General features: G+C 42.4%; 1 protein-coding gene across 6 annotated transcripts in view; it reads left to right on the forward strand.

Annotated features, from left to right (window-relative positions):
• Positions 1-4,165: 4,165 nt before the first annotated feature.
• The window catches only part of LOC144723473 (protein numb homolog), a 33,256-nt gene continuing 19,135 nt past the window's right edge, over positions 4,166-18,286 (forward strand). For 3 of the 6 annotated variants that reach the window (XM_078602257.1, XM_078602263.1, XM_078602259.1), the window contains exon 1: positions 4,168-4,700. The gene's annotated coding sequence lies outside the window, so the exon portion shown is untranslated. Of the gene's footprint in view, positions 4,701-12,829; positions 13,142-18,286 lie in introns of those variants that run through there. The other 3 variants (XM_078602261.1, XM_078602260.1, XM_078602258.1) reach the window with 3 other exon arrangements.

Genomic DNA, 18,286 nt, shown 5'->3' on the forward strand with positions numbered 1-18,286 from the left:
GCAATAGAAATGCAATCCTTTATTGAGAAGTCATTTGGATTGACACATCAAGTACACATGTGCATATAATCAATGTGTGAATGAGTGATTAAAATGTAGTCGTGAATTGAACAGAGGAGAATGTATTAATCATTGTTATTTGCCGCATATTAATGCAAATCACACCTACCAAAAGCCATAAAGAATGGTTGTTTGGTATCATATTTTTTTAAAAATGAGTTTTGGTTGGCTTCATTTTTACCAGCTGTTGGATGTAATTGGATCTTAATTGCTTCTGACCAGCTGTTATACTGTTTAAAGTGTAATGTATAATCACTACAGTATATGCACTACCGTAATATTATGCATTCAACTTTGCTTCTCATATTTAACCAGATTAGTTTCTCAACGGCATATAGCCTATGCAATACAGAAGTGAATGACTCTATCCGTGAAAATTAAAACAATAGGCGAAATAAGTTGTAGCTTTTGAATTAATTTGTCTCATAACACCAGACAATGACCTACACTTGGCAATCTTGTCATATGCTCTTGACCATCCAATATATAGCTACAAACTGGCCCAGTGGTAATTCCAACGCAAAGCTACTGCTCTCTCAATATATGTGTAATGAGTTTAACTGAGTCGCAGACGTAGACTTGGAGGCAACACATTTATTCAACTCCAACACACGGGGTAATTCTCCCCTTAACAGAATAACAACCTATGGTGGTGGCCACCAGGCTAACTACACTAATTACAACGTAACTGCCACTACGGACCGGGACCAAGAGCTCGGGTCCAGGTCCACGTGTTGGAGACTCGTTGAACGGAGAACAAAGACGAAGGTTTCTTCCAGGATAAACCACAATCCCGGTCCCTCTCGAGACCCGCCTTATATTCTCTGCGGTGTGGCCGCCTCCGCCCTAGGCCACGACCACCTTCTAGAATCTTCGGGAAGGATCTGGGTTCCAATTACGTGACCACCCTAGCCCCCTCTGGGGGCCTCTTTGTAGACTTAACTGGTCGAGTGTCCTCCCGGGTCCACCAGAGTGCCATGGCCTCGAGTAACCTCATCCTTCGGCCGGCACTCACACACCCTGTCCTGTAGGGTTGGCACTGCACGCAAAGCGTGGTGCCATCCAGCGCTATCAATCAGGGGTCACCGGCCCCCTCTCGGGCCGGCACTGCAAAACATTTATCTGGAGGGCCAACATGCTGATGGAGTTAATATTATTTCACGTGGAGAGATACGCTTGTCCATTTATTTATCTACATAATTAATAATAATAAATGACAGCCCTTTGTTAATTTACTGGTGTATGAAGACATCGACACACTGCAGTCATGGGAGTTGTTTGATCACAATTCACCAGTTCAGATATCACTATCTGCTGATGTTCGTGGTGGCTGGGAAGTCAATTCTGTTTTCCTGGGTTCAGAGCTTCGTGCATGAACCACGGAGCCCACCCCTACACCCCTATCAATATATATGTACTGTATAAAATGAGTTCCAACGTAAGCTGCAATTTCTTAAATAGAAAAAATTGTTGAGTGGTGACTATTGGTAATGATTAACACGTACGTGAACCAGATGTATACAGGAGGACCTTTTAGTAAAGGCGTTGGCTTAACCAATACGTGTGTATGTAGGTTAAACCTCTTTCGCACCGTACGTAGCCAACCGTGCTAATCGGAGGTACATAGAGCTGCTATGCACATGGTGTTCTACAATGTGAAACGCCAACATTTATTTCTCAAATGGGGGCAACGGTAAGTATGAATGATTCACATTTGCGCAAAGCATACTGCTCCTCGCAGTGCTGACATTTTATACCCGTACGTTTAATCTAAAACCAAAGCCACAGGGTCTATGTTTCTCCAAGCTTGACTTAGGAAGGCTCAGAGCTTCCGTCTCGAAACACAAGACAGATGAACAAACTTTGTCTCCCAATCGCTTGTGCGAGTGCCAACTTGAGATGGCATGTGATCCTGAGAGAGTATGGCAAGAGGGCTCAAGGGAAACCATCAATCTGAGCAGCGCTGCCCTCTGTGCCCTTTAATACGTTGCTGGCGATGACCCGATTACGGACTCACACAACCGCCATAAAATATTATCATGAAACAATTCAACCTCTGGCTCCAGTTTTTATGGTGAATGATGTGCCTTGCACTGCACATTCTATTGCACAAGGGCATCTGGCCCCAATGGAAGTTTTCCGGGTGCCTATAAAAATCGCCCTTAGGCTTAGCGTGGTAACAGCTAAAATCATACAGATGATAATACGATACAATTCGACTGTTGAAACTACATTTAACGTGATTTCTTGGCCGAAGAAAAATATCAAGTTCATTTTCTGTATGATAAAAGGATGATAGTATGATAGCAAGCAAGCATGCCATGTCAACTATATTTACAATGGTGTCGATATTTTCAATTCCCTCTCTGAAAACCTACTGCTATCTGAAGGACTTTAAACCGTGGGGGTTAGCGAAGTGGTGGCCGAAGAGTGGTTCTCATATCAGTCACCAATTATGTTCGCCATGACCAAGAATCAAACGCAGTTCGCTGGGTTCATAGTGCAGTGCATGAACCACTGCACCACCCTAATGAATCGTATAGTATGCTCCAAAACTAAATTTATTTTATTTACAGTATCTAGAAGAACATTTTTCCCCGCGAAGGTCCTGTTTGGAATGTATGTCAAATTCCTTGAATACATTTGCCTGTCGGTGGAGATAAGAGTGGCCAGAGAAAAACCGCATACTACTTTATCAGAAGTCAGTAATAGTTCTATGAAAAAAGGTTTCCCTCCACACTGCGGGGTGTCTCCCACTGGTTGAGGGCTCTTGAACAGAGATGAGTAGAAGTTCAATAATGCATTTATTGATGTTTTCGTATAACTCCTTCGGCACATGCTTCTTAGGTTCATGGATTCACGTGGTCCCTACAAACCATGTAAAACCATAACATCACTTTTAACGTACCTACTACAATAACACATTGTGTTTGAAATCTCCTTATGTAAGGGGGCAAGTTGTGAGGCTTGACTTAAAACTAGACAAAGCGATAATGGCCATAGTTGTAATGGAAGTTGGCTACGTGATGTTGGAGATAAATTGACAAACGCTGTCACATACCCTGGCCAGAAGGGTTGATGGCACCACCAGGAGATGGGATCCTGCCAATTGTAGTTGAATATATGGGAACCCGTCACAAATAAACAACCACAAGGACCTGTAAATGTACCCGGTATTGAGTGAGATACATGTTTGAATTATACTGCAAAGTATCCCCTGAGTTTGATTTCCAGCCACGGCTAACAATCAGTGGCAAAGTGACATCATGGCCGGTCTCTGCCCACCAAACGCTCACTGAGACCAGCGTGATGACGTATGGCCAACCAGCGTGGTGAATCTTCTTGGTTCTTTCGGTAAAGTCACGTAGAATGGAAATAATAAAATAATAAAAATAAAACATAATAAAATAATTCTCACGACGTTTCGGCCACAACGCAAGCAGCCGTCCTCAGGTGAAGAACAGGTCTGTCGAATGAAGCGTGGTGAAGTATTGGCAACCAGCGTGGTGAAGTATTGGCAACCAGCGTGATGACGTACGGCCACCAGCGTGGTGAAGTATGGACAACCAGCGTGGTGAAGTATGGCCAACCAGCGTGATGACGTATGGCCAACCAGCGTGGTGAAGTATGGGCAACCAACGTGATGACGTATGGCCAACCAGCGTGGTGAAGTATGGGCAACCAACGTGATGACGTATGGCCAACCAGCGTGGTGAAGTATGGGCAACCAACGTGATGACGTACGGGCAACCAGCGTGGTGACGTATGGCCAACCAGCGTGATGACGTAGAGCCAACCAGCGTGATGACGTAAGGGGACGTGCCGAGGGGTTTCCATGGACTTTGAACACTCAACGTGTCCGCTCCCGCCCCAACTTGGTTCACGTTCCCTCCAATGGGTTTAGTGAAAAAATAAAGTAATAACGTGAACGTACGTAACTAGTTTAACACGTAGGCTTTTGCGATCAACATCCTCCATAATCTGAGTTAAAATATATATATATATTCTAGAATTTTTCAATGGCTTAAACTTTGTCTACTATCAATGTTTGCTACACTTTTTCACGAGTATGGCAACAATCGAGATCTGACGTTTTCGTGACAACGAAAACGTCGTCCAAGCCTCAACCGGTCGACAACCTCCTCACACTCTCTCCACCCCCCTCAGCGAGAAAAACAACCTTTCGACACCGTAAAACACTGAGATTTCGTGGAGTTTACAACAACAAAAACCTCCTCCCGCCCACCCCCTCGACACAAATCGACGTAACCGCGTGGCGTGTGAGTGGAGGTGGAGATGAGATGAGGAGAAGTAATAAAATGAAATAACACAACGCCGGCTCAAGGCAACACGAGGGGGCGCGATGCCGACTACAGTTCCTCTCTCCCCGCGACGGGCAGCAGCCCTCCACAGCTCCCGCCGCGACTCGTTTTGTTTTGTTTTTTAGTTTTATTTTTTACACAAAAATTTGGTTTCTTCACTACAACGACGACAATCGCCAGAGGACGTTGAGTGGAGATTTTAGTTGTGGCTCTCGCTGCGAGCTTTGGTTTATGTTGTTGTTGGTGGAAGACGGCGGCGTTGGCGTTCGCCTGAGGCCTGGAGTGAGCTGCTCCCCACCCAGAGGCCTGCCCTCACCTGTGAGTGCTGTCGTTGTCGACCTCCTGTTCATATACAAACCAGACTAACACGCACACGCACACACTTTGAGTGATAAACAGCGACGTGAGGGGTCTGTTTGTGTGCGTGCCGACACTTTTATTCGCTGTTCGCAACATGCGAGAGAGCGGTGGTGATGAGGGTCCACCACCACCACCAGTAGCAGCCCCCCTCGTCCCCTTCACGTTCTTTAGCGTGGCACGGCAATGTTTAAATCTCACACAACACACACAACACATACAACACACACACATGTTGTGTGTTGTAAAGGTTGCGGCACACACACACCGCTTGCGCACTTTAATCACGGCGCTTATATAACTACACCTGACCTCGATGTAGTCCGCGGCGTTTGTCGTAGGGTAGCGATGGAAGGCGATGCTGATTTAATTGGGTGATGCGAGTGGATTGTTTTTGTGTCTGGGTATGTTTAAAACATTAAATTACACGTCATTAATAATAGTACACGGTAAGTTAGGTGAATGCGGAACTGTGCGGTTGTAAAGATGCTGACTCAATGTGGCCATTGTGTCCGCCGCATGCCGTGATGTACACACACGAGTTTAACTGGATATCCTCATGTTTACTTTGTATTGAGTATTAATGTCTACAGCTAAAAGGTCGATCTGTACGTTCAACAACTGAGACAAACGTACAGTGTGTGTGTCATATATACACAAGGCTAACACCGATCTTTACCAACCAACTCGCATTGACCTACGTGGGGAAGTATGGTCAAACGACTCCAATAATAAAAGTCCATACAGAAGTTGATTGGTAAAGGATGTTATTAAGTATAAATCGGTTTTAATATTTACAACAATAAAGGTGTACAGTTCTGTTTGTCCACTTAAATTTAATAATTATTAATTGTATGATTTAAAACTGGTTAATACATAATATCCCGAGTTCAGGGAAAGTGTTGTTCATGATTAGCACGAACAGACACTAATTATTAATTAGGGGTCACCTCTTAGTTACATGTTCACAATGGTGACTACGATTGTACTGTGTTGACACATTCTCTGGTAATTTAATTTGCATCCGACTGTGGGGACAATTGTAAATTGTTTTTTAATTGAAATTAAGTATTTTAGTTTTCCGTTAGTGACAACATATTTTTACCCCCAAACTACAATATATATAATTACAGATACAGGGCATTTAATTGCCGGTCTAATGAATACACTACAAATGTAACTTAAAACTACAGTAATTGCACTGTTGAGATCGCAATTTTCCTTCGTTGTGGAGTAAATTAGTCCTTGAATCAATCTACTAGTATTTCCCAGACGTGACATTATATATATTTACGTGTCATGAAGTTTTAGAAACTCTGCTGCGAGAAATCTAATCCTGCTGCATGATATTGGGGCTCCTTCCCGACACAGTTTTATCTCCTTGACATTTTACTTAACAGGCAAACAGCTGATTGTGCAGTCCCATCCACACGAATGTGCTTGGCCCGGATGGAACATTTTCGTTCTTCGGTGTTACATTCCGAGACTTATACTGCATGGAATCCTTTCTACGACTCCAGTTTGAGACGATGCTTCATCTGCACGATGCATAGCTGTGCGAGTGTGGTGAAATATACAGTGTACACTGCGTAACTCAATTGGTATTCAGTTTAGCACGCAGGCTTTCGCCTGATGAAGCTGGTTGTGTTCACCAGCGAAACGTCTGACTCATTGTAAGTGTTGTGGGTTTCCTCTCCTGCACAGCGGTGTGCTGAAGTAGTAACTACTTGTCACGATTTGTTAACGTGATGTGCCTTACTAATTGGCTGTGTTGGGTGGAGGGTGGTTAACTACACTGCTATTTAAGCGATCGAACCCCCCAAAAAACCTTTCTTATTCAACTAGATTCGAAGCTTTATCATTATCAGTTGATATTTAAGTACTCATGGGGTTGTTTTGCTTGGAAGAAGGGGTGCGTGAAAGGGAAATAAAAAAAGCATTACCTTGGAGGAATGATTGCAATGTTTGCAACAGTTTCCACGGGTTATTGTACTGGAATCACTTCCTTGTGCTCGCCTTTCCGCAAGCTTGATTGTCGTGACCCCTCCATGCATGGTGTGTAGGGTGAAATGCAGCAGTTCCTATTGAGGAATGGAATTTGTCTTAGCAATAGTAGCTCGCAGTGACCTTAATCATATTGGCCACGTGGCAGTCATGTGATGGTTAATGTAGAAACCACTGGCCTCAAGCATGGAGAGATTAAACATTAACAGAGAATAGAAGACATTACATTTCATGTCAGCACAAACAAAAAGAGACGGCGTGGGCAAGGCTTGGGCAAACCCTCGGCATAACTCCCTTAAGGCCGAGACGTGTGTAAACTAATGAAACGCGTTATTTGGAACTCGTCTACTCGAAGAGTTCCACAGGGGAGAAAAAAACTATCATTGGCAGAAACCCAGGACCGCACTGTACGGGTGTAATATGCAGTTGTATGAAGTGTTTGCTCATCTGGGCTTTGGAGACGTTTTTGGCGACTTTAATGCTTGCTGTTTGCCTTGAGTTTGGCTAAATGTCAGCCAGAGGCCAAGTTAATAACGTTTGTTAAGCAATCTACTCGCAGTGTGGACGAGTGTTGGTTGCCAGTCGTGCATACAATGGTTCGGCATGATGGTTGTCAACATGGACCTATGCCAACCGCAGCTGTGGAAGTCGCTGGAGTGGAATTTGCAGAAAGAAGCATTCAAGTTCCAACTTTATGAGCCGTGACGAGCCACTGATTAAGAGCATTTCAGTTTGTGAGTTTTGGATGAATCGTTAAACTAATACGTAGTACATTTCATGTATGTGGTAAACAAAATAGATGTGTACTCTGTTGTCAGATATTACCAACTTATTTTAGTTTTTCCACTGAGTAAAGGTACATAACTAGTTCATATAAAGCTTTTATAGGCCATACCTACTTGTACCAGCAGGGCAGTTTGCTCCGAGTTTTCAATTTAGAAAACATGTAAACATTTTTAAATGTCTTGTAAACTCCATAAAATCTGTATTTGCAATGTAAAAATCTTGTTTTCTCGCTTAGGGGAGTGGAAAGAGTGGAATAGGCTGTCGACTATTTAAGGCTCGGACAAAGTTTTAATTGTTACCATACTCTTGCAAAAGGATAGCAAACACTGATAGTCAACAGTTTAATCCATTGAAATAGTGTATAATAAATAGATAATTTGGATCATTCCACTCTTGCTTTTCATTTGTGAGTAAAATTTTCCAAAAGGAGTCCAACCTGTTTTCAGATGCCTGTTGTATCATTTTGATCCAGATGCACCTTTAGTCACAGCCAAATGTACAGTGTGATGAAAAATAACACACCATTTCCAAAAGAAGAGCGATTTTAAGCAGTGTGTACGGCCTGTGTTAACACATGATCAGAAACATGACCATTGGCAGAGTAGAATTAAAAGGTGAAAAGTGCACAAAGAAGCATGGTGAGGTTCATTCTTGAAATTATTCTGAGACAGGGTGACATACACAAGAGCACATACACAAGGGGACTCATATTGACTGTTATGAATTGTGGGCTGTGCCTGTGGTTGAGGCTAACGATGGAGTGAGCCGAAGGAGAGAACACAAGATGTCCACCTTGGAGATGGAGAAATATATTTGTGTGCAGGAGTTGGGTTGTTGCATTAAAATACTGGGATAGATCGCAATGGCTTGGTTGGTCAATAAAACAATGTGGATAGTTCAAGACTGATGATGATTAGGCGGCTCCTTTTGCATGAAGACAAATCATTGTGTTTGTTTTTCTCTTGCACACAGTCATGATTTGTCAGTAAACGGAATTGATGTAAAATTGCTATTGTTTCAGTATATCCCAAAACATTTGGAAAGGCGAGTGTTGTACAGGTAAATATCTTGCTCAAAATGCTGACTTGCACCCAGCTTCAAAAATACAAGTGTGGAACTCAAGTGCAGTGACATATGAGACACATGCCTGTGCAGGTATAAAGGCACATAAACTAGAGCATTCATGTTTTAATTATTTTTTTAACAGCACTTTAATTCCGCCAAAGAAAGTGGGAAGTCATGCTTGGCCAGAATAATCTAGAAAATGCCCTTGAACTATACAACTTAATTGGTATGCCAAGTGTATATGCGAGTATTTACAATATGATCGTATTATTTATTGACAAATTGAGCTGGGAATATAATGCATTATTCATGGAGATAACTCTAAATAAAACAACACTGGATTAATTTCAAGTAAAGTATAAAGTCAACTTAGTTTTTTGATCTACAGGAGAATTCCTCATGTATATTACCTGTGGATCCTATTATCCATGGGATTAACCTTGATTTTACTTCCATCCATGAGATTAATTTGCCACGCGATGACTCTTATCCATAAAATAATTGCGAGCAATAGGAGTCTTTTAAAGCGCAGCAGAGGTCTTTGAAGCACCTTTATAATCCATTCCAACAGGTTGCAAGGTCCACAATGGAGGTTTTTGGGTTAGATTGCGTAAATATATAAATGTGTCGTTAAAACCCGCCGCCACCCGACACAGCCAACTAGTAAGGGTTGTCATGTAAACAGAACATGCCAATTTGTCACTAGTACAGCACACCGGTGTGTTGGAGAGCCAAGCCACAACATTTACAAACTGAGTGCGACGTTTCGCCAGTGATTACAACTAGCTTCATCAGGCTGTCGCATGGGATTAACCTTAATCAGGCTGTCGCCTGATGAAGCTAGTTGTAATTACTGGCGAAACGTCGTACTCAGTTTGTAAATGTTGTGGCTTGGCTCTCCAACACGTGACGAATTTGCACGTTCTGTTTACATGACAACCCTTACTAGTTGGCTGTGTCGGGTGGTGGCAGGTTTTAACGACACATTAATATATTTACGCGATCTAACCCAAAAACCTCTTATGGATGATATTGGTCGCGAAAGCCTACGTGTTAGGTTGCAAGGTGTTTAATGCATTAGCTCTGGTCCGTCTGTTTCTGTAACTTGTAAAGATAATCGAACATAAAGGAAATGTTCGTATACAAATGTGTAAACCAGTCAATTTAATTAGAGTTGCTCAAAACCAGACATTAAAAACCAGTGCTAAAATATTTAGCGCTCGTAACAAACCTTGCTAATTGGCTGTGTCGGATGGTGGCGGGTTAAACAACACATTTATATTTATGCAATCTATCCCAAAAAAACGTTTATTATGGATAACATTGGTTGCGAAAGCCTAAGTGTTAATCTAAAAATATATGCCTTGCCGGCCAAGGTAGTAACGTCATTACGTGTGACACGCGTACGCCTTCGCTCCAGATGAAGTCATAATGCGTGACGTCATCTCGTATGGCTTAGGCTGTAGCATTGTTATAGCTAGTATTAAATACCTCGGAAGACAAAGACATGTTGGAAAACATAATTTATGCATATGCATGGTTTTTCCTCGTTTAGTAATTGAGCCTAAAGCGACATAACGATTCCACTCCATATATAAAGGACTAGCTTTTTTGCTCGTCCAAGGACGGGTGTAGATTGCAGTAAATCTGAAATATTCTATAGAAAAATTGTTCAGCTCATGATTAATAATGAAGGGGGGGGGGTTGCCCCATGTGGAGTGACGTCACCCGCTAATGGTTATTGGGGAGGGGTGCGGCATGTAGAGTGACGTCACCCCTCATGGTTATTGTGGAGGGGTGCGGCATGTGGAGTGCGTGACCTTGTGCGTTCGTGTAAATTTCCACGCGGGCATGAATATTAATGAAGGGGGGTGGCTCTTTTTCAGTGACGTCACGCACGTATGTAGCACTGTGCTGCGTATATTTATTTTTTACCGTCACTTTCTGTAAAGAAACGTCATATTTGAAACGACTTTGTGAAATCAATTATTTAATTCAGCTCGACCTGCGTTCGTGTAAAAATCCACCCACTCATGAATATTAATGAGGGGGGGGGGTGGGCCTCATGTGGCGTGACGTCACGCGCGGGACGGACAGACATTTCTGGGTGATTATATTGTAGTAGGTAATATCAGTCCTCTTCTTGGTTCTTTCGGTAAAGTCACGTAGAAGGGACTTTACCGAAAGAACCAAGAAGATGAATCCCTGCAGTCACGAAAGCTTTAAATCGAAATATCAGTCCTGTTTACATTCGTGTATTATATGGTTGTTAGACCTGTGGTGCTTTGAAGTTCCATCCATACTGTGTGGCTCTTCGAGAATTGCCAATTGCCTGTCATGGCGATTATTCTATCTCCACATTTCTATGGATTTCATTCTGTGCGTATGGTTATCATGAAAAATACAATCTGCGCCTCAGAAAATGTATTATTAACCAGCAGGTGTTTTCTCCGTGTTGCCATCAAAATGTCAGTGCTGCGATCTTTTTTTAGACTATATACATGTGGACTATTTTCGACATAGACTATTCGACCTCGGTAATATTATCTTATACGCATGCATCCAGTACACGTATGCATGGATATCAAGATGCATAAAAATAAATGCAATATTTTACGTGATATGCATCAAACTCTTATGGTTGTGAAACCTGTCGTCGAGCAAATGCCCTCAACGATATTATCGCTTGTCTCGCTGAATTGTGGACACCGATGCAGCTTCCACGTGGATGTGTTAATGCTGCGAGAGAAGGTGCAAGGCGTGCTGTGCAAGTTAAACGAGCCTCTGGTGAAAGCTTTTATATGTTAAAGAATTGTGTTGACTAACCTTGTCCATCTAACAGCACATGTTTCGGGCCGATTTATGTCCATTCAGTAGGGAGCGCAATGGTCTGATGCTTTGTGTGGTAACCTTAGTGCTCAATTTGGCATGCGTACAATGGACAGAATATTGGATGCATTTGGTTCCATGAAAGAAAAAAAGCCAGCAAAATGAAGTGATATACCCTTTTAATGTACAAACGTTGCACCTAAGAGTAATTGTAGAATGTTTTCCGTAAGTGATGTGAACAATTTACCATCTTCATGAATTGGCCTCTATGCATAATATCAGTACTTGCAGTTTGAGCAATTTTAAAATAAATAACATGTCATTTCCTTTGAACTGACTGCATTATATTGGTGTGGTGAGTTTAGATGTCACGGCAATGTTGTCAAAGGTGTGTTCCGGTTGGGCTTTAAAAGAACAGCTGTGAACCCAGATCCAAATGCACTAACCACCAAGCCACACATCCGCTGTGAAATTCGCTTTGTATTAATGTTTAAAAGTAAGCGATTTTCTCATTAGTGTCCATTAATCATACTTGACACTAATGCCATTAATGACTTCCTGTGTGTACATAGCGTTTGGACCAACAAATAGTAAAGAAAGCACATTAAGTACAGTTCGTTTGAGCATTACTGACTATATGACGGTTTCAAAGCCACTTTTGAATGCAGTCTATAACCTCCCGAGATTTGTAGCGCTCTCACGCGATCATGCATGCTTTCTCCACATAAGTGTGGTAGGGTTATTATTGTTAAAGATACGTGCACGATTTATTGAGCATTTCGAGTCCGGGGCTGCTTTCGAGAGGTTTCCTGCTTGTGCCGAGTTTGCCGGCTCTTGCTGGAACGCCCCGGCGTCTTATTGCTGCTGCTGCTGCACAGGCTCGCAATTCTCCCCAGCTTACTAATTACACGAGTCTCCTATAAACAAACCATTCAGCTCTGCAGAACTGTTTGGGAATTCGCTCAGCTTCCACAGGAATGCGAGCATTAAACAACAGTACGGCGCATCACAGCGCTCTGAATTGTTTTTTTGGGGATATCTTGCATTGTACGAGGAGTGAAAATGTATAGGAATTGTGTGGATATCCGAAAACTAAACCTCGCACATAATTCAGGAGGTAGGTTTTCCAACAGCATAATTGATAATGTTGGTTAAATGTGATTTATTTTACACTGTATTGGCTTTGTATGTCATCGAGTGTGTTTTACAAACACTTAGCCGATGTCTTGATTAGTGTTGTGCTTCGGATAACACATGTCCAGCGTTGCATGCCACAAATTATCTGAATTCAATAGCCGAATCACTTTTTACTGGGGGCAAGAAGGCTTCCCTGCGAAGGGCGAACGACTGTAGAGAGAGGGGGGAGGAGGAGGGTCTTTGAGCTGGGGCTGACGGAAAGGGTGGGAATGAACGCGCAGTAACAACACAATGCCCGTGTGTCACCTTGCTCTGTGGTTGAAAAGGAAGAAACTTTCCCACTAGATACAATATATAGGTGGGGAAAAGTAAACAATCTGGATCGAGAAGAGGAAATTGACCACGACTCGGTTTGACTTTGTGCACAGTCTTCACGGAAGAACCCAGCTGCTTCTCACAGGGAGCCTACAAAAAGGCAGTTTCAGAAATGTCGGGCCCTGTCACAGTGGCGTACATTGTTTTCTAAGTTTTGTCCGTGGCCAACGATTCACGGATTACCACAGGATTAAGTACCTTGAAAGGTAAGATTTGAATGCCTGTTCTGTTCGTTTAATGTCTCCAGATTACAAAAAAATGTTGTTAAACGGGGTGGGGGGGGGGGAATTTTTTTGTTCCACAATTCTGCTACACCACTATCTACAAGTAAGAGTAGCCTCCAGGCTTTGCTGTAGTGATGATACCTGCTTTGAAACTTTACGCTACTGTGCTATTGTTGTTGTGTCAATCATTAGAATATAACGGGTTTTGTTCAAGTCACAGCTTGAGATCACTTTAAAGTGCACCCCCCCCCACATCATCAGCCCATGGGGCAGTATTGAGGTATGTTAATTCTTTCTTTAACTGTCCTTTCTGGATCGGTCCCCTTTTCATGCCCCAGAAGTAATGTGTTGGGGTACAACATTAAATCCTGCTCCATTTTCTAGCTTGCAGACTTTATGTATGTGCCAGACGCCTTTCCCAGAATTAAGTAATCACGTGTCAGTCTTATATAATAGGTGATCTTTTCCAAAACCAAACACTACCAGCTTGTAAAGAAGCTATAGTTCGGACTTCAAGGTACAGTGCAAAGTGCCCTCTTATGTACAGATGTTTTAATGACACCTCTTGTACAACTACAGTACCCTATCAATGTATTGTACTTTCTGTATCTTAACTACTGTTGTGCAATAACGCTTCTTTATACTGTTAGGAACCTCCTGGTTACACCAGCCCACAGGGGATTATTGTGTCCGTCGTGCAGGGAGGGGCTGGGTGGGGAGGGGCTGGGTGGGGAGGGGCTGGGTGGGGAGGGGGTGGGGGTGGGGAGGGGCTGGGTGGGGGGTGGGAGGGGTGGGGCTGGGTGGGGAGGGGCTGGTCACCCCGTGGTGCCCTTATAAAACTCAACGTTTAACCTACTCACGCCGGCTTGTGCCCGCCCTCAAAGTCGGGCGTATTTGCGGAATACACCACGCCGCCGTTGACTCTGGCCATTGACCGAGCAACCCAACGTTCCTATCAGCTTTCTCCGCAGGAATGTGTTTTTTTAGTTTGCATATTTTGGGGGTTTTGTGGACGTTTTAAATATGAAAGCAATATTTTTTTTCCTTGATGGTATACAAACCATTGTGGTCATACTTTACAAATACTGCAAGATGTATTATTCTGTCCCTATATTATTTTCCTGGTTCTACTAATCTTAGGATTGAACAAAAAAGTGCTCAATTTTACGTTAAACCCATACATGGCCTTGTGCAAATAATGGTCTAGAAAAAGAAGAAATCGTGGAGAAACATTTCGCAACGTGCAGCAGATGCCAAGTGACTCATAATGGTGGTATTTACAGCGGTTAAGATTGTGGAGTCCTGAGTATTGACAGTGCATTACTTGTTACGTTGGAAGGATCTGTGCAAAGGTCTCATCTTTTACAATGCCCATTGCACTAATTATGAAACTAACCTGCCTGTATGTGTGTTTAGATACAAATGTTTAGGCTTGTGTATTGCATAAATTAAATTACTCGTTGTGTAAGAGGCTGTGCTAAGTTGTACATTTGGAACCACCTGTAAACATGTTCTATAGCCGTTTGGCAGTCCACTGCTGGATAAAGGCCTTCCCCATACACTGTCAGCCATCGGAGTTTGTACTTGAAAAGGCTTGTCAGGCCGGGTTGGTGAAGGGCGAGGCCCAGAACTGATTCACCACTGATGTTGTCCATGGCCTAGAATCAACCTAGTTCACTGCTTCACAGTAGTGCGCTATGTATGTATGTTGAACTTGTTTTACACCGTACGTAGCCAGCCGTGCTAATCGGAGGTGCGCTAACCACTGCGCCGTCACTCAACTGAAAACCACCAATGTCCGTGTCCAGCCCCTTTTTCAATACATTGATTGACGAGGATCTTTTCGTGTTGAGCAGGTTGTGGGGAATGTTAGACCACACTGATCAGTGCAGATTGGTGAAGATGGGAAGCATAGACATGAGAGCATAGATTATGACAACGGATTTTACTGCATTGGCCTCTGCTGTCCACGACATAGCCGCCCACGTATGACAACCTGGCATGCATTGTGATCACCATCATCAGGCGCAAAGCCCTCGGGGCATAGTGGTCCCCACGAGACATTGCCAGGCGATCCTATCCTGCCCCATGGTGGTGAATGTCATTCTCGATTGTGCGCGTCTACGTCATCCGTAGCCTGCCTTGGGGTCGTCTCAAATCCCGTGGTGGTGTGGCAATGATTCTGCACAGGGCTCTGTTGTGATCAGCTGAGGCGTCCGCTCAAGCAACGTATCCGGAGAACCAAAGTCTTCTGGGTACAACTATCAGAGACTGATGGGCATCCAGTGTGAGGGTGGACATCGACATTCGTGAGCGCCGAAGTGAATGCGGAATATCCGTTCAAGGTGCACCACTGGTCGAAGGCTGTCCAACTTGTGGCTCGGTGACGCTGTCGTCAGCCACGTCTCTGAGCCATACAGTGGTACGGGAACGATGGTTCACATTGTGGAGGCGGCTCTTTGTTGCTGTGGTAATGGAGGAGCACCAGGTGTATCTGTCGAGCTGTTTCATACACTCGCAAGTAATTCAGATTCACCTCTTAAATTCTGCCTCGCTTCGAGTATGTTGTCAAGTCAATGTTATATTTGCTTGAACATGTTGCACCTTTCTGGCACATTTGCCACTCAAAGTACGCCATGTTGCAAAATATAACCGAGATAAGTGAACGACTTTACTGCTTCAACATTTTGCCTGCTCTTTGCACTTCGGTCAAGTCGAGTGGGTTGCTCACAAGTGGTCTGTTTTTTGGTTTTAGCCCGGTATATTTTGAGGCTAAATGGTGGGAGGGTTTAATTATGCATGGTCTCCAGTGCTAGGAATAAAACATAAATAATTCCAGCTCGCAAGGCTACATCATCTGCACAATCCGGTTGGGAGTCGGTCCTATCCCCCACCAATATTCGGATTCAACTTAGTTTAGTGTCTGAGATCTAATGAGATTGGGTTCATTCTTGGTGATTGAAATGACATGGAAATCATCTATCCATTTAATCCCAACAATTTTAGATTATTATTTTACCACGTGTTCCATAGTCAGTTTAACACGTCGGCTTTCGCGACCAGTATGAATGTTCCATAGTCCCGTGCAACACCTAATGCAATGTCCTGTACGTCATTGGGTGTTGCAAGTCTTCAGTTTATCTTCCACCTTCCTCCACGTGGCTATCAGCCTGACTCAATTATCTTAACTGTTGTCATATATTTCGGTATGACAGAGTACAGGTTATTGGAACTTTTTTTTTAACAATGTTTAGTGTTCAAAGTACATCTTTTTTCTAGCCACAATTATTTTTTTTCCTTGTGATGTATTTTGCTTTACAGCCTGCTAAAGCAGCACAGCTTTCAAATATTTTAATAATTTGACGTGGAGTAATTATTAGTACGGTCATAAAATGTGTCCTACATATGAAAATACATGCTGGTTTTCCGTGATCAGCTTTTTTCAGCTGTGTATAATGTTATTGTTGGTGTGTAACTGTATACTGTAGTCATGCAGATGTATTGCTTGTATAGTTTTGAGTTGATATTAAACAATTAATCTAAACCAATAATGCTATACCAAGTTAAAATATTATGTAATGTTGCAATGTATTGCCCATTGTTAATTAACTTCTGGATAAATATCTTGCTATTCCATGTCAATGATTGGTATTTGAATCATACCTCACCATGCTTGTTAATGTCACTTGATGAAGAGGGAAGGCCAAGGACTGGTTCTGTTTTCACTTGCCACTGATGTTCGCCATGGCAATGAATCTTAATTGGGTTATTGGGTTCATAGTGCAGTATCCTAAGTTGCTAACCACTGCTCCACCGGTTCAAAAAAATTGCATGTCTTCAAGACCATTTAAAGAGCAGTATTAAAAAAAATCCATCTACTTTGTTTATTATTTTATCTGGTTAATTTATTTTATTCCCTAAACTTAACATAAATTATGTTTAGATTGTTATTTTGCATTTGCACATTGCCTTTGTTGTAACTTTAATTGGCGTAGTTCAATGGGCAAAAAAAGAATGTATCGGCAAGTGTGCCTTTAATGGCGAGAGAGATTGGTTTCTGGGGAGATGCGTGGGTGGCAAGTCTGAATGTCGTGTTCATTTCCTGTGTGGGAATGGGGAAAGACTATAAACAGCGTCACTGACAGGTCGCTAATATGGAGGGTGAATGAACAATCAGCAGAGGAATACTTAACAATTTGATCGCTTTGGAATAAGATAGTTTGTTTTTTGCTTTTTATATTTTTCAAAACTATGCGGCTCTTTGAGATATGGCCTAATTTTAGTGTTAACTGCTAAAATGTAAAATGTATATTTGCACAAATGTATATTTTTCATATGTGGTTGCGATGCAATATTGAGAATGTTGAGTGAGCGTTATGGGGTACACATGCACAGCTATAAAATTACGTGTATATAATGTCTTGTACCAGAAGTGCAGAGACTAAGGGTCTCTTCTAAGCCATTACCAAATGAACAAAAGTTAATGTCACAGTAACCTTTTTTTACTTCAGCAAGCGTTGCCTGTCACATGGCATTAGTACTTGTATATACCATTTAAGCAAAGACACAATTCAGAAAGTACCATGGTGTATTAAATGTTCAGAATACAGATTTTTTTTATATATGAACTAAAAATAACTAAATATTTTAAGGACTAGACATCCTAATCATCTTTGTTCAAAGCAAGTGACTTACAATGCCAGGTCCATCAATGGAACACTTTTCCAGCGTCGTATTTCCAACCTACCTGGTACAAGGCAGTTACTGGAATATTTGTATGCTTTAAGTTTGGTCAATAATGCTCCCGTTTGATGTGAAAGTACATGCAACATTATTTAATCGGTTCCTACAGATCAGTTTAGAAAGTGTGCATCCATTGTTGTTAATCTGTGCATAGCTGTGCTTTCATAGAATCAAATGGAAGAATGCTGCTCAATATATCGCATTTTGTGCACTGATACAATGAAAGGTTAACATTTGATAGTCGATTGCGTTTTGTGGCATTGAAACCTTTGAACATTGAACCTTCAGGTCTTCCCTTGCTGATTGTTAACTGTCCTCGAACATTTGAGAGAATGTAACTAATGCACGTGTACCTTGCAACTATCAGTCCAATTTATGACAGAA

This window comes from Lampetra planeri, chromosome 18, assembly GCF_965212315.1.
Source record: "Lampetra planeri chromosome 18, kcLamPlan1.2.h2, whole genome shotgun sequence".
Classification (NCBI taxonomy): domain Eukaryota; kingdom Metazoa; phylum Chordata; class Hyperoartia; order Petromyzontiformes; family Petromyzontidae; genus Lampetra; species Lampetra planeri.